Here is a 24,633-nt window from a genome sequence, read left to right as displayed (position 1 = left end):
TAGCAAAAATGTGTGAGTGAAACCTACACTCACGGTAGCTTACTTAACAAATTTGAAACGTGTTTCAAACGTGGGATTTGCTCTTCAGTGGGAGCCCAGGATGAAGACTGCATGTCTGTATGTGTTTGTTTACGTGTGTGAACTTGTATTAGCTGTTGCAGACATGGTGAATGCTCTAGATGGGCTCTCCCTCTCTCCTTACTAACAGAAACTGGCTTTCCCAGGGCAGCAACGTGTTCAGCTCAGAGATCGAGTTTCCCCTGAGGTAGGTGTGGCCGTGTGACCAGGTTTGGGCTGACTGGATGTGGGCAGAGTATTCTGTGGAACTTCCAGGAAGCCTTCTGCAAAGGGAGGGCGGGCGCTTTTGCCCTTCCTGTCTCCCTGCTGACTGGAAAGCTGATATGAGGCTGGCGCCCCAATTAGCGATGCTGGACTACCAGGTGACCTTGAAGACACAGCTGAGGGTTGAGGTGAGGTACAGGAAGAGAGAAGGTGCCTCGGTCCCTGAAGCTTTTGCTGAGTTGTCACACCAGCCCTGACCTGCCTCCTCTGGTTTTTCCTTATGAGAGAAAATTCCTTTGTGTGTTTGGGTCATTATTTTTGGTGTCTCTGTCACAAGTAGCCAAATGCAATTGCTAACTGATATATCAACCTGAGGTTTAACGTTAACGAGGCCTGATTTGAGGGGTGAGTAAGCCCAGAGGACAGAGAATAGTGCCTGACACCGAGGTCGTGTGCAAAAAAGCTAGCTGTTAATGCCCCTTTGGGGAATTATTACATTTGCCAATCATCTCTGAGTTTACACTTTAATTTAGGAATACCCATTTTAATTCAGCTTTGTGTTGCAACTATAAGGGCTCTAGAAGAGTGTCGACTCAGCTTGGTTGTCCTAACTGATATGTTCAACCCACGGAATTTGAGTGTATGTTAAGTTTCTTCATTTATTCATTCAGGAAATGTTTATTCAGTGCCTGTTTTGGGTGAGGCACAGCTTTAGATATCGGTGCGGGTCCAGGGGGTGGTTATATAAAGGAAAATGAGAGGGAGACTGGCTTCAAACTTATAGACTAGGGGAAGGAGAGAATTAATAAATAGTAATAACAGCTAATGTCTGCTGAGCACGGATGATCAGCTGCAGTATTTTACCTGTATCATCTCATTTAATATTGATAACAGCCCTTTGAAGTACACAGGTGCTCTTATTTTTCTAATTAAACAAGCAAGGATCTAGAGGTACAAGGAAATTAAGTAACCTGTGCAAAGTCATAGTGAGTGATGAAATTGGAAGCTGCAAATGGTATTTGTGTGCTCTTAATCACTATGCAACAACTATAATAATTCAGCAATTTATTGAGCCCATTTTATGTGCAAGACCAACATCGTGTTATAAGGCAGTGGTTCTCAAAGTGTTGTCCTCAGACCAGCAGCTGCAGTGTCATCTGGGAAATCCTAGAAATGCAAATCATGGGCCTCACCCCCAAACCTGCTGCATCAGAAACTCTGGGGTAGGGCCCAGGGAGCTGGGCTTTAACAAGACTTCCAGGTGATTCTGATGCCTGCTGAAGTTTGACAACCACAGTGGTAGGGGATGAATAGATAGGTGAGACTAAGTTTGGAAGAGGGTAAAGCAGGTATATAAATAACTATACCTCCAGGCAGATAAGATGCAGAAAGGACTAGAATCCTATTGAGTTTGAGTTTCCTGCCAGATTTTCTGATTTTTCAAGAGAAATTGGAATCCAGATTTTGATGGGAAATCTCTCAACTTTATCATTGGAGTCAAAATAAACTTTTTAAAAAATAAATAGGCAAAAATAAAACCTGTCTGCAAGGCAGGCAGCAGCCTGTGAGCCCTGCTGAGGACAATGGAGAGGCATAGAAGCTTTCAGTGGTCTGCCCAGAGCAGTCCGGGAGTTAATTTTCCTAAAGGCATTGTGGGAACTGGACTAGAGCTGTAAGACATGAATTCACTGTATTGGTTTGCTAGGGTTGCAAACAAAGTACTATAACCTGAGTAACTTAATCAACAGAACTGATTTTTCTCACAGTTCTGGAGGCTAGAAGCTTAAAATCAAGGTGTGGGAAGGCCTGGTTTCTTCTGAGGGCTCTGAGGGAGAATCTGTTCGTTGCTCTCTTAGATTCTAGTAGCCCCAGGCATTCATTCCTTGGCTTGTAGATGCAAACTCCAACCTTCCGTCTTCACATGGTATTCTCCCAGGCTTCACATGGTTCTTTTCTTCTAAGGACACCAGTCACATTGGATTAGGTGCCCACCCTACTCCATCATGACCTCATCTTTACATCTGCAATAACCCTATTTCCAAATAAGGTCACATCCTGAGATAGTGTGGGTTTGGACTTCAACATATCGTTTTGGGGACACAATTCAATCCCCAAACATTCAATTTTAGGTAGTGTAATTCAATAGTTAAGCTCTTTGTTTTCCTTATAAGTGGAGGCTAATTCATTAATTTTTTTCCTTGTTCCTTTCTATGGGAATTTTTAAGAGGATATGATATACCTTAATGACATTTTATAGTCAATGTGTAGTTATTTGAGGACTTTACAATCAACTGAGACATGGAGCTAATGGTAAAGCAAATGACCTTTGCCTTATGCGAAGTAAAACACACAAAACAGAGCTCATTTAGAAGATACTTGAGAGGCTTGTGATTTCTGAGAACTTGGGTGAAGAAAGGCTACTTTGATAGAAATCCAAATATTCTGTTTGGCTTAAGGTGAGGTTAAGGCCCAATGGCTTTAAAGGGTCCCTCGAAACACTTGTAGTATTTGATTAGAGTCTGGCTAGCCGTGGAAATATGGGGAATTTTAAACATGGGATGATAAATCCAGCAAAATTTAGGAGCACACAGACAAGATTCTACCTCTCCGTGTACTTTGTCCCCCAAAACTAATAGGAAAGTCTGACACAAAAGTCAAAAGATAGGCTCATATATTCTGAGAATGTCCTCCCTCCTCAAGAGCTGGAAAAAATATAAAAAATTTAATTTTACCTTATTTTAAGACATAATCTTCAATTGCATACTTCTAGATTTTTGCATATATTTTTCCCTGTCTTTTGTGTGTGCACACCTCCATGTGTATGTTTTGTATAATTGAATCCAAAGTCAACCAGCTTAAGCCTAATGTCTGAATTGACATTAAAGATTTACTGCTTTGGGCTTCCCTGAGGATTTCTAAATTTAGAGGACAATACTTTTCAGCACTATCTACATTTTCATTTATCCATTTTCTAATATTTTTATTTAAAATAACATAGGTAAAATGCATAAGAAGGGTTTAGTTTAACCCCCCCCCCCCTTTTTTAGCTGAAGAATTGTTTTTCAAAGGAAATCCAACATGTAAAAATAGATGTCAGGGGAGTTGCTCTGACTGAACCAAGAAGGGTTGAGGGGTTACCTTCCAGGGGCTCCACCTGGGACCCCTTGGAGCATCATTTGAAAATCACTCCCGTGAAATATTTGCAGAAAGAAATGCCGAAGTCCTAATAAAATGGTTACGATGCCAGTTGCTGGCCGGAAGATAGCAGCACAGCACAGTAGCTTGAAATGTACGTTTCTCAACTCACTCATTCCATAAATATTTGTTGAGTGTCCCAGGTTCTGTGGCTGTGTGAAGTCTCAATAATGGTATATGAAATATAAATTAAGGGCTTGGGAATTCCCTGGCGGACCAGTGGTTAAGTCTCTGCACTCTCACTGCTGAGGGCGCGGGTTCGATCCTTGGCTGGGGAGCTAAGATCCCACAAGCCACGCTGCATGGCAAAAAAAAAAAAGGGGTCAAAGTTTGTCAGATTTGCTAGTTGCCTTCTATGATAGTCAGCCTCCAAGATGGCCCCCAACAATCCCCATCTCCTGGTATTTGTGGCTTCATGCAAGCCCCTGCTACCATGTGCCAGGGTGTTCTGTGTGAGCAGTAAGGAACAGCAGAAGTGAAGGAATGTCACTTCTGAGATTAGGTTCTAAGAGGCTGTACTTCCATCATGGGCATGTTGCATCTGTTTGTCGTCGGTCTCTCTCTTTCTATCTCTTAGATCCCTTACTCTGGGGGAAGCAAGCCTTGTGAGCAGCCTTATGGAGAGGCCCACATGATTAGGAAATGAAGTTTCCAGCCAACAGCCAACAAGAAACTGAGGCCTGTCAACAGCCATGTGTGTGTCCTTGAAATGGATCCTGAGCCTTCAGTGACTACAGCCCTGGCTGACAGCTTGACTGTAACTTCATGAGCGACTCTGAGCCAGAACCCCCAAGTAAGCTGCTTCTCCATTCTTCTACCTCAGAAACTAGTTGAGATAATACATGTTTGTTACTTTAAGCTGGTAGTTTTGGGGAGGGGTAATTTGTTATACAGCAATAGATAACTAATTCACCTACTCAAAATCTCTTCTTTCTTTTCTTCTTTCTAACAAGTCTCAAATTTCTTTCAAAGCATCAGTGTGCCCAGAATAAAAACCAACCAACGAACCAACCAACCAAACAGAAGTTACCCAAGAAGGAAAGTGGGACTCAATCTACAGAATCAGAGCACCTTGGGTCTTGGCTGCTGAAACACAAAACAAAGTAAAACACTTTTCTCAGTTGTATTTTAGACTCATACTTAAAACAAAATAAAACAACAACAAACATTTTTGACTCCTCTAGGGAGCTTGAGTATGAGGAAATCATCAGAAACTATTTCTGTTTGTCCCTCCCTGGTCCCCATCCCAGGAACCAGACTATTGAACTTGGCCAAGAATAAATGGAACTTGAGTTTCAAAACCTTCCTACCCAATAATGTTTCAAATTTGTAGCCTTTGAAGACTGTGAAGATGTGAAATGTAGCAAACTGAATTGAACACTTACCAACAAGTGTTTGGAGAAGTCTCTTGCCTTTTTGAGCAAGAAACTGTTTATAGACATGATTGTAAGAACCGTCCTTTTTATTCTCCTCAGTAACTGGGGTTGCCCAATGTCTGAAGCTCTCTTATCTGCCCAGACATTCTTTGATCCACCCACCTTAAACAGAACAGGAAAAAGGGTTTGTTTTCGTTTTGTTTTTAAGCATTGTCACACCCTAAAGGAAAATTTTTAGGTTGTGTGTTAGACTAGACAAATTAAAAACATCTAAAACAAAACAAAACAAAACAAAAAACATCTAAAAACAACACCTCAAAATGTGTTTATAATTTAATGTGGAAATGAATAAAATGTGGATTCAATTTTGGGTTAAAAATTAACAAAAAATTGTCTTACTGGGGAAACTCCTTTTTTCTCACATTCTTCTTGTTCTCTTCAGTTCCTTCCTCAACTTTTCACTGTCATTTGAAATTATAATTAATCTGCTGAACTCAATGTCTATTAAAATCAACTTCTTGTAACTGCTAAAAGTCTTCTATATTAGGACTTTAAAATATAGGGCTTCCCTGGTGGCGCAGTGGTTGAGAGTCTGCCTGCGGATGCAGGGGACACCGGTTCGTGTCCCAGTCTGGGAAGATCCCATATGCCTCGGAGCAGCTGGGCCCGTGAGCCATGGCCGCTGAGCCTGTGCTCCGCAAAAAAAAAATAAATAATAATATCAGCTCAGTTATTTTGATATTAAAATATTTTGGGAAGGGGGAGATGAAGATCTGTAGAACAAAAGAAACTGCACAAGAGATCATGAAAATTAAATTAATTTCCAGTTGTGTAGTAATCATAAGAGAAAGCAAAACATACCTCCCAGAGAAATTGTTATCATATATGCAATCATTTCCCTTGAAATAACATAAATTAACAAGGGAATCTGAACTTTTAATCAGTTCTTTGGCATTTTCGCAGTATGTGGTTATCTAGTGGTATATTCTTTTTTTTTTTTTTTTTTTTTTGCGGTACGCGGGTCTCTCACTGCTGTGTTCTCTCCCGTTGCGGAGCACAGGCTCTGGACGCGCAGGCTCAGTGGCCATGGCTCACGGGCCCAGCAGCTCCGCGGCATGTGGGATCTTCGCGGACCGGGGCACGAACCCGCGTCCCCTGCATTGGCAGGCAGACTCTCAACCACTGCGCCACCAGGGAAGCCCTAATGGTATATTCTTAATAGAGGAACTATTAAAACTTTTGGAGCTAAATTATGTCGAAAATATCACACTTTAATTAAAAAATACATAAGAATGAAGAAATGGAAACTGAATACGAACTAGGATTTCTAAAACCTAATCTGAATTGAAATGAGCTAGGAACATAAATTTTGGTTGCTAGGTGAGGACTCACATTGTTTTACTTTGAAATGGGGACATGAACCCTTGATACAATTTTTTTTTTTTAATCACTTAGGTAATAAAAGGACCTCTCGCATTGATCATTCTTTGATTGGCCCAAAACCCAGCTTCAACTTTCTATAATGCTTGGAGATAATTCTTATGGCCCAAAGTAAAAGTTAGTAGAATAGAGCATTTCCAGGTTGTAATGTTAAATGTATTAATATGACACGTGGTTGCCGCTTTTCAAATGTAGCAATGAGATTCTAACTCTGCACTATAACTTGTGTTACAGTTTCCAGTGGAAAGGAAGCCATAACCTAGATTGTTAGACGGATTTTGGTGTCAACCCTGAATAAAATCTTGGCTTTACTACATTTTAGTTTTGTGACCATAGGTAAGTTAACTTCTCTGAGACATAGTTTCTCATCTGTAAAATAGATATAATGGTATTTTGTGAGGATTGAATGAGAAAATATGTAAATCACCTGCTTAACAGAGGTCATTTCCCCATTGTCCTTTTCCATTACTCACAGTATTGTAAAGCTGTAACATTAAGAATTCTCACACTTTACAGTTCAAAGTACTTCCTCAGGATTCTCTGGAGTCTTTCTTCTCTCTTGATCTCCTATATCCTTCTTCCATGGATGTTCTTTTTCAGCCCCGTTCTTCCCTTCTTCATGCTGCATTCAATCTCAATACTATTTAAACCTCTCATCTTGGTTTTTTCCACACACACACCCATGACTTTCTTCCCCTTTTCTTCTCTGCAACCAAATGACTTCTTTGATCCTTAGTGCTTTCTCATTCTCTAAGGACAATTCAGGTACGTATATTTCTTGTAAAAACATTGTGGTATTATAAATACTTTTCAAAGAAAAAAAATCCACTCATGTTGTTTTTCAGTCCCTGTCATATATTTACATTAAAAAATGCGTTTTGTGAATAGCCAAGATGAAGCTGTCCGTGGGATGGTGTGGTGCAATGGCTAGAGCACAGGAAGAGAGAAGCTGCTTCCTCTTCTGCTCTGGTCACCCTTGTGGGTCCATTTACTTCTCAAGGTCTCAGTTTCTTCATCTCTAAAATGAAGAAGTGGGAGAGATTACTCCTGAGGTTCCTTCAGCTCCGAAAATATTCTAAGACTTGGTAGTTTTATAAAATGGGAATGTTCTTCCAATACTGCCTAACCCGAGAGTACAGCTGACCACAGTATCATTATTGAATTTTTTTTCCCCCAGTTCCTGTGCATGAGTGCAGAAAATAAGCAGGAGATAGAACCCTGCAGGCACAGATAGGAGTACTTTCTGCAGGGAGGATAATTACCTCTTGGCCTTCTACCGTGGGGGCCTATTGATCTTGAGCCACACTGATGCTCTCGGATGGCTCCAGGTGGGCGCTCTTGCTTGGTTCCCCTTATCACAGATCTGTAACTGCTCTACAATGAATCTGTGAAATGGCTGGACAAGATTAAAGCTTCAAGCTTTGCCCTAGAAGAGAACAGATCTATTGGTCTGTGCTGGAGACAGACCCCAAATATCTCTGTGCTGCAGTGAGAAGCAGAGTACTGGGTATGTCAGCTTTGGGGGATGGAGGGGAGAAGGTCAGAAGTAAACATGTTAAGAAAAATGTCCCCATTTATCCACTTCCTGGTTTGGTTTGTTTTCAGAGTATTGTCAAATGCTTCCCTTCCCCCTAATGACAGTGAACTGAAGAGCCAGCAGGACAGAGGTTTCTGTGTTAAGACATGAATGTGAAGTCTTACTGTATTTTGAGTGCTTAAGGAAAAGCTAATGGGAACTTTCCAGGGAAGATGGTGGGTGTTATTAACATGGAAATATGTATGAGAATTCCTAAATGAAGGCTTTATAGGGTGGAGTTGGAAGCTAATAAGACTCTGGCTGGTTGGGGGTGGGCAGGGTGTGGGACTTGTTGGGAGTGGGGAGAAAGGGTAGGGAAGAAAGCCTTCTTTTGGACTCTGGGGACTCCGTGGGCCTGTTTAAAGGGCCTAGAATGAAGGCTGGAAGGGAGACTGAGCAAAGCAGGGGAGGTGCTAGAGAAACTAAAATGACTGTAGCACAGAAGGGGGGCCCCTGGCCAGGGCAAGAATGGGAACCTGCAGCTGGAGGTAGAAAATACTAGGAGTTTTTGTTTGTTTGTTTTGTTTTTTGTTTTTTAAAGTAATTCCTGAAGGTAAGGGCCACACTGGGAAGGACCTATGGATTCAAAGGAAAGTGGGCTCTAGGAGTCCCAGCGAGTGGCCTCAGCTTTGAACCTGTGGCAAGCCAATGGGCATAACAGTCAGCTTGGTTCCCCCGCCTCCAGGCCTCTAACCTTTGCAGCTAAGGTCACAGCTGTCCAGTTGGCCCAAGGCTCTGGAGCCAACCCTGTTTTTACAAAGCAACTAGAACTGAGAGCTCTAGTCTATTGCCATCGTGGTGACAAGGCTTCTCTTTTTACTGCAGGGTCTGCTCTGATTTGTAACTGGCCTTTTGTCTTATTTCCTTTTGCCTAAGCCTCTGTCTTGGGTCCTAGGATCTGCCTCTTTTTCTTATAATGATATTGCTAGCATTTGATTAAGCACCAGCTATTGTGCTGGTCCTCATACTCACTATCGTATTTAATAACCCTATGAGAAAGGTAATATTATTCCTATTTTGCAGATGAGAAAACTGAGGCTTAGAGTGTTTTTTTTTGTTTGTTTGTTTTTTTGCGGTACGCGGGACTCTCGCTGCTGTGGCCTCTCCCGTTGCGGAGCACAGGCTCTGGACGCGCAGGCTCAGCGGCCATGGCTCACGGGCCCAGCCGCTCTGTGGCATGTGGGATCTTCCCGGACCGGGGCACGAACCCATGTCCCCTGCATCGGCAGGCAGACTCTCAACCACTGCGCCACCAGGGAAGCCCTAGAGTGTTTTATTTTATTTTTGTTGTTGTTCTTTTGCTTGCCCCCAGTCATGGATCAGAGCCAGGGTTCGATCCAGGCAATTTATAACCGGAGCCCAGTTGTGTACCCACCATGCCACCCTGCTTCTATATTCAGTCTCTGCCTTGGTTCTTTGTCTGCCACTCTGATTATACTGGGATGGGCCTCCTGTATGTTCTTCTCCTTTCAGTTTTGCTGCTGAACACCTTCAGCATGTCTGCCTCCTTCATCTTTCTTTAGTGATGCCCCGCTCAGTGGTCTGCCTACTTTCTGGGTCTTGACCATTTCATGTATACTGGTCCTGCTGCTTATAAAGAATGCTGCTGGTGGCCCCTGAGATTTCCTATGAGCCGTGACTGAATACGATTCTCTCTTACTCTTCAGTAGAGTCTAGTCGTGCAGGTGTAGTCACTGCAGACAGACTGGAAGCAGAGTTTGGCTGGATAAGATGAGCACTCAGGGTGTGAAGTTGGCTGGAGTGTGGATCAGGGCTTCAGTAGCCCCAGCTAGAAATGAGTTGTCCTGGTTTGATGTCTAGATGAGCTGGGGAAGGACCTCTTCCCCTTTAGTGGTGAATTGGGGTCATTTATTGGAATCTGTGGTGTGGCTTGAAAGATTCTGCCCTTCAGCTTGAGTGGGGCCTACCTTGGAGCACGGTGCCTGATGCTACACTCTGACTTCCTGTTTTGGTTAGGGCAGAGGTTCTCAACCTCACTACCCATCACAGCCACCTGCAGAGCTCCTGAGAACGGCTGAGCCCTCTACTCTATCCTCAGAAGTTCAGTTTCAGATGACCTAGGGTGATCTCCAGGCATCCATGGTTTTACAAAAAAGCACTGCAGGGGATTCTAATGCACAGCAAGGGTTGCTAACCACTTATGTGCTGGGTGATTCTTGGCCTGAGGGTATCACCAGTGAACGGGAGCAAAGCAGCGTAGCCTGGGAAAGAAAGATGTCTTTAGTGTTGCTTATCACCATGAACCCTGAATATCGTGGGATGTAAATCTGATCAAAGAAAGGCCATGTAGGTTCTTCAAGTTGTCTGGGACTGCTAGAGGAAGCACACCATGTGCTTGAAAAGTGCTGTGGTCCAGGGATTTAGAGAGGATGCTGGAGCTAGAAGGCTCCTCTCTGGGGCTGGGAGCTGCTCAGCTGCAGGGTGATTGAGGGAAAAGTTTTTGATTCTATCCTAAAGTGGCCCCTAGTTGCCCTGAAGCCTTGGACTGCCGTCCAATGAACTGCCCAAATGTGTTAAACTCTTAAGTCCGTCAGAATTGCAAAGGCAGAAATGCTGAGGTACAGCCTGAGGAGAGGCCAAGTAAAAGCATAGATCATTATTTAAAATGTGGTGGTCTTTGCACGATGGCTGTGATGATCCACATTTGATACAAAAGCAAAAGAAAACCAAATATGTTTTAAACAAGATTTAAGACACACTTACAAGGTCAAGGGCTTTCTTAGCAGAAAGATGTCTGTGATGTTTACTTGGTTTTGCTCAGATTTTATTTTTTAATATTTTCAGTTCCTGTTTCTTAGCTTTTATTTTTAAGCCCGTGGACTTAAAATGGTCAACCTTAGGTTAAGTGGTGTATTTTCTTTTGATCAAAGTTTTGAAATAAAACAAACTTCTGTGATTAAAAAGAGTAAATCTCTGATCACTTTCATGTCAGACAAGGGGTCTCTGCCCATCCAGAGCTCTGTGGCTATCAAGGCAGGAGTGTGCACTGCTTTATCTTGTTGGACCTCATCTTTAATGAGGGGGTTGGAATTGGTGACCTATAACCATGGAATAAAGGCTGACAACTCTTGAGCTACTGTATGTCAGACGCTACGCTAAATTCTTTACACGGATTATTTCATTTATTTCTTACCATGACCCTAGGATGTAAGTACTATTTTTATCACTGCTTCTGTTTTAGAGATTAGGAACAGAGGCTTAGAGAGATTAAGTAACTTTTTGGAGGTCACACAGCTGGTAAGTGCTAGAGCTGGGATTCTGAGGCCAGACCCGTGTTTATAATCACTATGCTTATATTATCTCCCTAAAGAACTTTATCACCACTTCATAAAATGAGTTTTGCAAGGCCAGCCCTCTGTGAACCTGTTTCCTCCTAGGCAGATTGCCTCTTCATCTGGGCTGTGAGATGAATGGCTACACCTGGTCATGACTGGCCAACAGGCTAAGATTATTCCAAGTGTAAATAACTGGATAAGACGGACTGAGATTAGTTTTTCTTGAGAACGTGAATGCAAGACTATGAGCTGAAATGAACACTGCAGAATGTAACCAATTTATTTTACTTAAGAGCAATTTGCTAGTACACTCATATTCATAGCAGCATTATTCACAGTAGCCAAGAGGTAGAAGCAACCCAAGTGTCTGTGACCAGTGAATGGATAAACAAAGTGTGGTATATACTTACAACGGAATGTTAGCCATAAAAAGGAAGGAAATCCTGACATGCTACAACATGGATAAACCTTGAGGATGTGACAGTACATGAAACAAGCCAGCCACAAAAAGACAAATACTGCATGATTCCACTTATCTGAGGTGTCTAAAGTGGTCAGAGTCCTAGAAACAGAAAGTAGAATGGTGGTTGTCAGGGGTTGGGGGAGGGGGAAATGGGGAGTTGTTTAGTGGGTACAGAGTTTCAGTTTGGCAAGATGAAAAAGTTCTGGAATGGGTTGCACCACAGTATGAATATACTTTACTGAACTGTACATTTAAAATTTGTTAAGATGGTAAATTTTATGTTATGTGTATTTTACCACAACAAACAAAGAAGTAGCATTCCCCTATAATGATCAGTGTGCTGAAAATAGGTCTTAAACCAAAGTAACATTACTGTCACAGAACTCTAAACAATATTTAACGACGCCTTATTATGTCAGGAATTGCAAATATAGATTCTGTTATTTTTCTTGAATGTTAATTTATTACTCTGAGTTTATGGTGCAGCTATGAGGGTTAAAGGGGATGAGAATTATACCTACAACATAGGGAATATATGATACATTTAAGGCAGTTAGCATGGTAATCGCACAATAAATCTTAATTAGTATTATTGCTATTGCTCTCTTGAAAAATAAAATATTTGGAGCAATGCAAAAAAGAAAACCCAATTTGCTAGTTATTATGAGAAATACATAGTTTTTCTAATTTAATGACACCTAACAGTGAACAACCACCCACCAGACCTTTCAGCTCTAAAACTGCAAACCTGTGATTATCATACAACGATTATCCCGCTGACTGCATGGTATGTTTCTGAGGGACTGTGGCTTTTTCATTACTGTTCGTATAGGCAGGATGGGAGTCTTTATAATATTTGCACAAGGCAGTATCCCACATTGATTCTAGAGAAACTGGAGACAGGGACTGTGAAGGATTTTTTCGGGCTGGGTTTTGTCACCAGCTGGCTTTCTGTGGAGAAGGCAGTGCGGTGCGGGGACCTGGGCTGTTCTCCCAGTTCTTAATGGCTGGGGGGCATGGTGCACAGTCCAGTAACTCTCCGAGCAATTCACTTTTCTCATCTGTGAAAACATACCGTCGGACTAGGTGAACATTGTGTCTCTTAACCTGTCCCTACTCCTTCTGTAGACATACCCTCAGAGATCTGGGGGGACTGTCCCCCATAGGGTCATAGGTATGCCCTTAAGGTCACATAATTAGAAATGGATTGGCCTTAGAAACTTTTTACTTGGATGAAGAGAACTTGTCAATTATGCTTCAAGACTTGTCTGGATTGGATAAAAGGACAGCAAATGATAATGTGAGGACCAGAACTGTCTTTTTGGATAATTTAATACAAAATTATGCCATGCCTTCTGTATAGATGAGTGAGTAGAATGAGCCTTCCCAGGTAAACAGCCATTTCTCTGAAAATCGAGGTGGAAATGCATATTCAGCTGTTCACACTCCAGTAAATTGTAACATGGGGGACGTGTCCCATGGTTGTGTCTCCACGTTCCTACAACAGCAGCAGCTCCTTCTAGAATATATGCCTTAATGGACTTCATTCAGGGCTAATGAATTCAGGCTTAATTGACTGGAAGACTGTTGAAATTTTGTGTGTGATTTTAAAAGTCACTGAATAAAAGATTGGGAGGGAGCCATAAGAAACTGTCTAGTTAATTACACCACAAAGGCGGGATGTCTTAATTCCCCAAAAGCAAGCTGGTGAGAAGATCTCAGGTGCAAGTTGTTTATTTGCGAAATGAATGAGAGAACAGGGAGAGAGTGGCAGAAAGGCAAAGGGTATCATGGCTGCTGCGGTGGGCAAAGGGCCCTGATGACACTGGGGTTCTGAGAAGCATATGGGGTGTCTCCAGGATTGTCCTTTGGAAAGCATTTCTCCAGGTCCCCATGGCCCATTGGTTGAGGACTTCCAAGCCAACTTGAACATGGGCTGAGTGGGCTCCTGCACTTTCAGAGGAAATCATGAGGCAGGAAAGCAGAAAATTGGCCTGAGATTCATGGAACTTTCTGCCAAAATGTGGCTGAAATCAGAAGTGGGCTGAGTGGATGTGATAAGGGTGCCAAGAAATCACCAATCATGTTTTCTACCCTTTGTCCTTGTGGCTTATACAGGAAAGGCAGTGTGGTGTAGTGGTTAACCTTGTGCGGCTATAGCAGAGCATCTGGGTTTGAATCCTGATTCCACTTTTACCAGGCACATGTTCTTGAGCAAGGTACTTAACCTCCCTAAGCCTTGGTTTCTTCATCTGTGAAATGGGGCTATTGAAATCTTCCTTGAAATATTGTGGGGATGGATTATATTATCCAGGTAGAGCACTTAGCAGCCAGGTTTGACTCTCCCAGGGCCTCACAATAACTTAGAATAAGTTAATCAGAAAACTTGTGTAAGCTATTTAGTCAAAATCGCAAATAAGGTCAGACTGATATGTTAGTACTGGAAGGGATTAATGGTCTTAATTAGATAGCATGGAAGTAAGAGTTTTCACCCCCTCATCTAGGATGGATTTGGTGGATTCCATAGAAGCCGAACAAGATGACTTTTTAAAGTATAGATTTGTATTCCTACCTTCCTCAGGAATCTGCTAGTTTTCACGGTTGATGACATTCCTTTAAGGAACCATATCCCAATGAGCCATAGGACATGAAGAGCTGTCCTGGAGGTATGGCCGCAGGCCCATTAAGTCGAACCTCCAAAATCATTCTCACTGTGGAGAGGTGCCTATACCTTAAGGAAACACACCTGGTCTTTTCTACTAGATTTTTGGGTTTTGTTTATTGTGCAGTAACCATTTTCCTCCATTGGTAGGGGAAAGTGAATCTGGAGAGGCTGGTTTAGAAAGGGCAAGGCTAATGTCTTTATGGCCATAGACCCCTTGCAGAAACATCACAGATGTGGCCGCAGGAAGCCAGTGATTGAAGTGAAAAGCCCAAATTTAATTTTGAGCCTGATGTTCAACCATTTTTCCTACATTGGGAGTTTTTATAATGGAAATTAGATATGAGGTGTTTTATCAATTGAGGAACATTCTTGTATTATGTAACTGCCTCTGGTTATGTAGGTGACTGAGGGACTAGGAACCCAAGAAGAGGGAGGAAAGTTATGGTCCTGCAAAGCCTGGGAAGATGCTGCTGTGTGTCACCCTGGTGAGCTGTTCTGCTGTTTGGTGTATACTCCTTTGTCCTTTGGTTTAAGATTAGGGGCTCAACAAACAGAATCGCAAAATAAAAGACAAAGGGCATGGAGAAGACTGTGAAATTCCTGAGTATGTGGAATGCAACATTTGGGTGTGTGTTGTCATCGTTGATCAATGGATATATACATTTTAGATTATGATAATAACATTTACTTATAACTATGGGAATTCCTCTGTTGTTGGTTATTGTGACTGAAACTTTAATCCTAACCTTAATACCTTCCTCTTCCACAAAAACAAGTCTTTTAATATCACAATTTTTGGCAAACCAGGTTATTTTTAGGAATCTACATATCCCATTATAGCAGAACAAACAGTAGTGTTGAAAGCTCTGAGAGTCTAATTCCAAATTACTATGAAAGCTTCGATCTGTTCTTTGTTTTGGTTTGTTGTTCACAGTGATCCTGCCCATGTTTATTACCATTTATGAACTGTGTTACCATCAAGGTATGTTAGAGTGTAGTGGTGACTTGATCTGTGTTCTAATGTTGAGAACCATCTCCATAAAATGTACACTCACTGACCTAGATGTGATTTTAGTTTCTGTCCACCATCTGCTTTTTTTTTTTTTTTTTTTTTGCGGTACACGGACCTCTCACTGCCGTGGCCTCTCCCGTTGCGGAGCACAGGCTCCGGACGCGCAGGCCCAGCGACCATGGCTCACGGGCGCAGCCTCTCCGCGGCATGTGGGATCTTCCCGGACCGGGGCATGAACCCGTGTCCCCTGCATCGGCAGGTGGACTCTCAACCACTGCACCACCAGGGAAGCCCCCACCATCTGCTTCTAAAGCAAAACAGAGAAAGAGAAGGCACTGCAGTAACAGAGGTCAGGGAAGACCGTGGCTCCATGATGTGTAGTGCTGTAAGGGAATTTACTTCTGGTGATGATCGTGAGCTATTGAAGGGAAGGCCACATGGAGCAAATGAACCACTGGGGAGGGTGTGAGCACCTACTATGAGCTCAGCACTTTGGTAGGGGACGCACAAGAAAGCACAAGTGGTCTGTCTTCCATGACCTTCAAATTTGGGCGGAAAAATAAGCCATGCATGGTTGGGGAGTCATTAAGCCCCTATGCAGGGCTCTGTGGAACTGAGTCCAAATGAGTGATGTGCCCTAGGAATTCAAAGCCAGGAGGCTGTCACTGTGGGCAGCACGGGGAAGGATGGGAAGAGTACCGTTAGGCACAGACAGGAGGACCAGAGAGCAAATTCTCCGGGAATTATTTTTCAAGAAGTGATATGGTCTGGAATTTTAACGAAATGAGTTCATCCTACTGAAGGTGCACTCCAGGAGAAAACCAAATCTTTGTGCATGGGGTCGTTTCAAAGAAAACAACAATCACCCCTCTTGTTTTGCTTTATCTGCTACTGGTATAATACTAGCATGACTCATAGAGGATTTTGACTTCTTCAGGTGCTTTTGGTTACACTGGCCTTCTACTGATAGCGTGGGAGACTGGAAATACTGCCTTTCTTCTGACAAAAGCATTTTTTCCCCATGGCCAGCTCTTCTTGAAATGACACTTCTTTCTTGTTTATCCATGGCTGGAAAACTACTCCTTGCGTAGGGCTTCTTTGATAATGATAGCAGTTTTATTTGGAGGGAAGTTGTTCACGGGCTAAGAACTCTATCCCTTTATTTGGATTTCCTTATGTAATGTTTTTCTTTTGTTGCCTATGTTTGTACTTGTTCTTCCCTTCTGTACTTTTGCTCTTCTTGGTGGGATTGTCTGTCTTGGATTTTTGGCTTCTCCTGTAGTTCCATTTTTAGGAGAATTATCTTAGAATTCCTCATGTATGAGATATAGCTTCACTTTTCTACCTTTACCTTGTCAAATCTGAGGTTTCTGGTCCAATGCAAAATGGTACTGTCACTTTGGAAGGCAGTTTGGTGGTTTCTTTCAAAGCTAAGCATACTCTTCCCATACAATTCAGCAGTTGTGCTCTTTGGCATTTACTCCATAATTTGAAAACATATATCCACACAAGAATCTGCATATGGGTGTTTATAGCAGCTTTATTCATAACTGCCAAAACTTAAAGGCAACCAAGATGTCCTTCAGTAAGTGAATGAATAAGTAAACTGAAGTACATCCAGACAATAGAATATTATTCAGTGCTGAAAAGAAATGAGTTATCAAGCCATGAAAAAACATGGAAGAAATTGAAATGCGTATAACTTAAGTGAAAGAAGCCAATCTGAAAGAGGTTACATACTGTATGATTCCAACTATATACTGTTCCAGAAAAGGCAAAAATATGGAGACAGTAAAAAGATCAGTGGTTGCTAGGGGATAAAGGAAAGGGGAACGATAAATGGGTGGTGCACAAAGGATTATTAGGGCACTAAAAAGATGCTGTATGATACTATAATGATGGATCCATGTCCTTACACATTTGTCCAAACCCATAGACTGTACAACACCAAGAGTGAACCCTGATGTAAACTATGGGCTTTGGGTGATAATGATGTGTCCGTGGAGGTTTATCAATTGTAACAAATGTACCACTCTGATGGGGGAGGTAGATAATGGGGGAAGATATGCATCTGTAGGGACAGGAAGTATATGGGGAAATCTCTGCATCTTTCTCTCTGTTTTGCTGTGAGTCTAAAACTGCTCCTGCTGCTGCAAGAAAATAAGTCTTTAAATATGAAGGAACATCCAAGAATACCACTGATTTGGAGAAATTTAGTAAAGAGACTCCCGTATAAGCTTTGAAAATCATGTTATTCATATCTATGCAATGCCTTCCCTAGAATTTAACTCACAATTTTACTTTCTAAAAAAGGTTCTGGCTAAATGTTTTCTCAGCAACTGATTTTTTTAAAAAAACAAAGAGGATAATAAAGGCTTTTAAAACTCCATTATAAAAGCAACATATCCTGTGCAGCTCAGGAATAATAGTTCAGGAAGGGACCCCTCCAGTGGCAAGTCTACAACTCGCACGGTCCCTTCCACTGGTTATTGGAGGGACGCTTGAAAAGTATCTATAGAAGCATTGGATTTAATATTTGTAGTTAACAAACTTTATTTTGGTTTTAGATATCTGTAACATGCAAAATATGGTAGGTTTTAGGTGTAGATTAAATATGACATATTTTCTATATAGGGCTGGCAAGTCTAGTAGACCCAAAAGAGGGTACAAGGTACAAGTGGGCATATATATCTATCTGCGAACGCATATATAGTATGGACATCTTTCCAGTGGACTCAGAGGTGGACCTTGGCTGTGGACCCACAAGGAGAGATGCTGGGGGCTGGCCATGAAGGGGAGGGGCGTTGAGATGAGGGAGGGAAAGGAGTGGGACAGCTTTCAAGCTGGACTGCAGAGCCGAATGGGACAATGACAGGCCCTCTGAGCCTCCAGAATATAGATCCCCCTCCCTCCCTTCCACATCCCCCCACCCCCCCACCCCCCCCCCACCTCCAAAGCACTGGAGAAGAGGCTCCGTGAGTGAGCTGCATATTAGGTGACAGGACAAATGGGCAACTGACTTAATCTCCCTGACCTCCAGTTCCTTATCTTTCCCATGAAGAAGTTGGATTGAAGCTGTGAATTTTCAAACTTTTCTTTTTTAAGAGTGATGCTTTTTGTTTTTTGCAATTTTGAAGTAAAAGATAAAATATCCATACAGAAAAATTTTGAAGGATGAGAAACAAAACATTACTAGCATCCGAAAATTTCCCATAGTTGCCACCCACCCTGAGTCCTGATTACAACCTTCTCTCACCCCACAAAGGAAATATTCTTGAGACTTTTGTGATAATCATTCATTTGCTTCTTCCTAAGTTTTATTGCCTGTATGTATACCTCTAAAAAATATAGATTCATTTTGCTGGTTTAAAAATTTTATATAAATGCAATAATTCTGTTTTCTTTTTTGTCTTACCTTTTTCATCCAGCATTGTGTTTGCAAGTTCATCCATGTTGTGGCACAAATCTCTGGCTTATTAATTTCTACTGCTGTATAGTCTCCCATTGTATGAATTCACCACAATGTATCAATCCATTGTACTAAGGATGGACATTTGAATTGCTTCTGATTTGGAGCCATTATGGACAACAGTGCTGTGAACATTCATATACATGCAGTCTGGGGCACACAGGTACACATTTCTCCAGGATACATATCTAAAGAGCAGAATTGCTGGTCATAGGGTATGCATGCCTCAAATTGTTTTTCAATGTGCTTATAGTAGCTCTTTTCCTCCCTAAACAAAACCTGATGCATAAGGTCAGGAAATAAAGTAGATGACAGCACAGCTCTGATCGAAGCAGGGAGCAGTCCCAGGGCTAGCTTCCTCTGTATGGTGCTCTTGTTGGTGCTTTCTTGTGGGTCTAACACAGCCTGTTCTCCAACATTCTATTTGCTTCTATATTCCCTCTGTTGCTTTAAAAGACAAGGGATTCCAGTGATTTCCCATTCCAAGGGCAAGGAGAGATTCTGACCTTCTGAACCCACAAATAGCATTTCTACTAAGGATTATTTTAATTTGGAATCCCAAGATTCTACTTTTAAAATAGGTATTTCCTTAGACCCTCCCTAAAGAAATTCCTATTCAATAAAGAAAATTTTTAAAAATGCATAAGATACTCCTCCTGGGCCTATCTGTCTTTATTATGTTCCTGAATTAGCTTGACTTGGGTCTTGGCTGGAAGTAGAAAAATTATATCCAACAGTTATGTAAGAGAATAGCTGAAAGCAATTGGATTAAAATATTTGAGCAGGTTAAGCCCAGAGAGGATATATCAAAATGTTGAGTACCGCTGGGGGTGTAAGGAGGATATCTGTACAGCATCTGATGTACTTGGATGTTGACTCTCTCATGGTCAGGAAGCCATGGTGGTGGTTTAAGGTTTAGAGGGAATTCATGTTGTTAGGAGTTATTATCCCCATCAAAATGGCAAAACATCGAAATGGAGACTTTTCTCGATGCTGTCTTCTGCCAAAACCGTAATAGTAAAGCAGGATTGAGGCTGGAACAGTCTGGGCAGTAGACAGGCCAATGCATGTAATGCATATGATTAAAAATAGTTAGCACAAAGAAATGGTTGTTATTGTGCTTTGTCCAAGTTGGACTTAGTAACTAATTAAGTATAAGCTCCTTCTTCTTCTTCTTTTTTTTCCCCATGGCCATATGCAGTTTTTGAATTCTTAAAACACAAACTTTTTAGAAGAAGAAGTTAAATACAGAATGCATTGAGTTTGGTAGAGAAAGTTTAAAGGTCTGCGTTTTCCCACCAAAGCTATTTAATATCAGCTGCAGAGTGGGTGTGTGTGTGTGTGGAAATGTTGTGACCTCCCTTATTTTTACAACCATTGCCATGATTTCATAATACTGGCAGCAGTCACCCAGAGTGAAATAGACTTTATTACAGTAATTATATGCCAGAATGTGGGTATTAAAACAGAAAAACTTTTCTACTGATAATAAATGTCAAGGGAAAAATGACTTTACCCAACAACTAGCCCTTCATCAGTGTTTTTAATGTATTAATGGCCTCAGTGAAGATGGAGACGTGTCCACAGGGATAGAAGTTCAGACCCCATATAGCTTTTTTGCCTTATTTGCAGAATGTTAAGTAGGGCAGTTGAAAGATAGAGGCATGTTTTAGCAAGTTAGGTTTATTTTTCTCCATGGCATAAAGTCATATATTTTCACTTGAGCAGATATAGCTATTGTTTTGGCAGATTGATTAATTATGGCCGTAACTGAATTAGTCTATTGTTTCTAGATCACTTCATTGATTTTCCCTGTTTTGGTGGGTTTTTGAGAACTGGGAGAAGTAATGCAGCATGAGAATTTTATCTTGAAATATGGTAGTTTTCTGAATATTAAAAAGAAAAAGCTCAAATAAGGACAATGAAAGATCTGAATAAGTATCAGAAGGTGTAACTTTTTGAAAATGGCCATATCTAAATTATAGGCTTGTGGCTGCTAAATTATACTCATCTAGCATTAAGTGTGGGGTTTATCAGTACATCTCTGAAATAATAAACATGGTCTAAATGTGGAAAGTATACATCAGGAAAACATTTAATCCACTTTGCAATTAAATTTAGTGAAAGGTTGATTAATTCCAAGAAATACTAAAATTATAGTACTTCTTATCTTTGCTTTCAAGGGACTTTGAAGTGGGCAGCTGGACTTTTCTCCAAAGTGCCCTATCAGCTGGCATAGAGAAAGAATATATGCAGAAAACCAGTAGCAAAACTCAGAGCAAAATATGGGCTCCCAGCCTCCATTATGTAAGAGTCTAAAGGTCATACTTTTCTTGGATTTTTACACACTGTTGGAAGGTGACCTCCACTTTCTCCATTAGTGTTTATTCCTGCATACAGTTGGTGCTTAACAGATTCAAGGGGCTGATGAAGATGATTTTCATTTGGCGCCTGCTCTAGACTTCTGCTTGGCCACATGGAAGGATCTGGGTTCAGAATCTCCTGGAGTGAGTTGACTGTTGATGGTGACCTGGGGCAGCATCTCAGAGGAGCCATAGACCTGCCGGCAGTCATCAATCACTGACTCACAACAGCCTTAGGTGCTTGCTACTCCCACGCAGTCTCATTGCTCAAAATCCAGACCAGTCCTCCGAACAGGACACTGATTCCTCTTATGTGTTTTCTCTGTTTTCTGCAGCGGGTTTGTCTTTAACAATGAGCCATTCATGGGCACCCAGGGAGCTACCCAGGACCAGGGAGATGGCTGCAGGCCCCTGCAGGCAGCTGGCCATGTTCCAGTCCAGATATTCTTGGGAATGTGGAATTATTTGAATCAAAGGGAAATAAATCTTTTGCAAATGTTAATACAAATGACTGTGGGAAGGGCTTGCTGCTAAAAGAGAAGCTGAGAATTCTTGGTGCCTACTGAGTTATTTTTTGGCAGGCAATACTACTAGGTTGCTATGGGAATGATGACAAAATAATAGTCATATTTTTAATGATTGCTCTTACTGTGTCATCTTCAACTGCCCTAGGTTGAAAAAACTTCTGCTTGGGGCTGCCCTGGTGGTGCAGTGGTTAAGAATCCACCTGCCAATGCAGGGGACATGGGTTAGATCCCTGGTCTGGGAAGATCCCACGTGCCACAGAGCAACTAAACCTGTGCGCCACAACTACTGAGCCCACGCGCCACAACTACTGAAGCCTGTGCGCCTAGAGCCAGTGCTCTGCAACAAGAGAAGCCAACGCAATGAGAAGCCCACGCACTGCAACAAAGAGTATCCCTGGGCTTCCCTGGTGGCGCAGTGGTTGAGAGTCCGCTGGCCGATGCAGGGGACACGGGTTTGTGCCCCGGTCCGGGAAGATCCCACATGCCGCGGAGCGGCTGGGCCCGTGAGCCATGGCCGCTGAGCCTGCGCGTCCAGAGCCTGTGCTCCTCAATGGGAGAGGCCACAACAGTGAGAGGCCCGCGTACTGCAAAAAAGAAAAAAAAAAAAAGAGTAGCCCTTCTCACCATAACTAGAGAAAGGCCACTCTCGGCAACGAAGACCCAGCACAGCAACAAAGACCCGACGCAGCCAAAAAAAAATTTTTAAAAAAACAACAAAAAACTTCTGCTTGAATCACTTTGACTACTCTTGTGTTATGTTTTGCTTCTTTTTCTCCTGTACTTATGTTTGCAAACATATCTCTCTAAAATCAGTTCATCGATCCAGCCGTACCATATTTTCTTTGAGCATAAAGGAACCATTACTTTTGAAGTTTATACCTTTGACTATATGCTTCCTGTGTCCTAGGTTTCAGTTAGAAGAGCTGTAGCCTGGGGACCCGAAATTCTGTGCACTTTTCTGATGGGATGGAGAGGGAAACTGTGCAGTATGGGACAAAGGCCAGCTGACCTGGGGCAAGTTTCCCCTTTGCCACATCTGGCTGTGCCACCTCAGGGCGATTAGTAAACGTTCCTGAACTCAGTTTCTGCATTTGTAAAATGGGGCTCATTATACTACCGCTGGAGTGTTGTTAGCCCCACTGAAAATGTATGTAGAGTCCTATTACAGGGATCATGAATACCTAGCAGATACGAAGCCAGAACTTCTCATTCTGTGTCCATGGCAGAAACTGCGACTCAATCTTTTTCCTTAAGCTAAGAGGCAGCCTTAGACTCCTCAACACAATGCTCCAGGTAAGCGCTATCAATCCGTCAGAGCTGGCATGGGAGATTTGACAAAGCACAATCCTTGGTACTTGATAGACACTCAGTAGGTGGTAGTTCTTAATTGTTACTATTCTTCTATTATTACTATTCACAGTAGGTTGTGGATATGACAGCAGGAGACACAGGCAGCTACTTTTTACTTTGCCCATTATAACTGAGCTTGCATCCAGAACCAGCAGCTTTGGATACAGCTGATCACTCACCTAACTAGAAAATACTGGTCTCTGATCTTCGTATCTCTCTCTTGGTCCCTTCCTCCACCTTCTTTGCTGGTTCCTCCTCACCTTACTGACCTCCAAATACTGGAGTGTCTCAAGGCCCCTTTTCTCTTTTTTTTTTTTTTTTTTGCGGTACGCAGGCCTCTCACTGTCGTGGCCTCTCCCGTTGCAGAGCACAGGCTCCGGACGCGCAGGCTCAGAGGCCATGGCTCATGGGCCCAGCCGCTCTGCGGCATGTGGGATCTTCCCGGACCGGGGCACGAACCCGTGTCCCCTGCATCGGCAGGCGGACTCTCAACCACTGCGCCACCAGGGAAGCCCCCTTTTTTCTTTTTTAATCCACCTTCACTATGATCTCATTTGATCTCATGGCTTTCAATATCATCCAGATGCTAACAATACCAACATTTGTATATCCGGTCTAGATTTTAGCTCTGAACTCTACTGTATATTCAACTGCATTCTTAAGACACATTTCTAATAGGATGTGTCTGAAATAGGATGTATCTATTAATTGGATATCTAAGAGGCATCTCCAGCCATACAAGTTTAGCGTTGAACTACTGATTCATGATCCCCTCCCCTGCAAATCACTCCTCCCATAGGCTTTCTCATTGTAGCAAATGGCAATTCCCCCCAAGAGTTTCTCAAGAGGAAAAGCTTGAAGTCATGGATTCTTCTCTTTTCCTCACAAGCCACGTCCAATTCACCAAGAAGTCCCATGGTTGTACCTCCAAGGATCTTACTCCTTCTTACAACCTCTACCACTACCATCAATGGTCCAAGCCACCATCATGTCTCACCTGGATTATTGTCAGAGCCAATAATAGGCTACAATTGTTTTTCAACACGTAGGTAACGTGATTCTTTTAAAGGGAAATCAGACCATGTCACTCCTCTGTTCCACGTCTTCCACTGCCTTTTCATCTCACCTTGAGTACAAGTCAAATCCCCTACATTGCTCTAAAAGGTCCCACACAGTTGGCCTCAACCACCTTTCAGACACCATCTCCTTCCACTGCCCCCTCACTCATTTTACGCTAGCCACACTGGCCTTCATGCTGTTCCAAGTACACGCCGCTCCTGCTTCAGGTCTTTGCACTTGTTGGCTCTCTGCTTTGAAAGCACTTCCTTCAGATACACACAGAGCTTGCGTTCTCATTTCTTTCATCCCTGTTATTCAGCAAGGCCATCTTAAATATAAACCATAGAAACTACCCTCCCTACCTCTTCAGTTGGGCACCTACTGTCCCACCTCCTCTACTTCCTTTTTCTCCATGGCACTTATCAACTTCTGACATATTATGGCTTTGCTTGTTTCTTTATTAGAATGTAACATCCAAGAGGGCAGGACCTTTGTTCCCTGCTGTATCTCCAGCACCTAGAAAGTTCTGGGCGCATAGTAAGCCGTTTTTGCTAAACTAT

At 42.3% G+C, this 24,633-nt stretch overlaps 1 long non-coding RNA gene across 5 annotated transcripts in view; it reads left to right on the top strand.

Annotated features, from left to right (window-relative positions):
* Positions 1-331: 331 nt before the first annotated feature.
* Positions 332-24,633, top strand: part of LOC109549122 (uncharacterized) — a 62,904-nt gene continuing 38,602 nt past the window's right edge. For 2 of the 5 annotated variants that reach the window (XR_012330692.1, XR_012330691.1), the window contains exons 1-4: positions 332-470; positions 4,055-4,270; positions 4,450-4,580; positions 6,528-6,629. This is a non-coding gene — a long non-coding RNA (uncharacterized lncRNA). The other 3 variants (XR_002175339.3, XR_002175340.3, XR_012330690.1) reach the window with 3 other exon arrangements.

This window comes from Tursiops truncatus, chromosome 3 (assembly GCF_011762595.2).
Source record: "Tursiops truncatus isolate mTurTru1 chromosome 3, mTurTru1.mat.Y, whole genome shotgun sequence".
NCBI classification, from domain to species: Eukaryota; Metazoa; Chordata; class Mammalia; order Artiodactyla; family Delphinidae; genus Tursiops; species Tursiops truncatus.
Note: the sequence above shows the minus strand (reverse complement) of the source record. Positions and strands in the feature narration are given on the sequence as shown.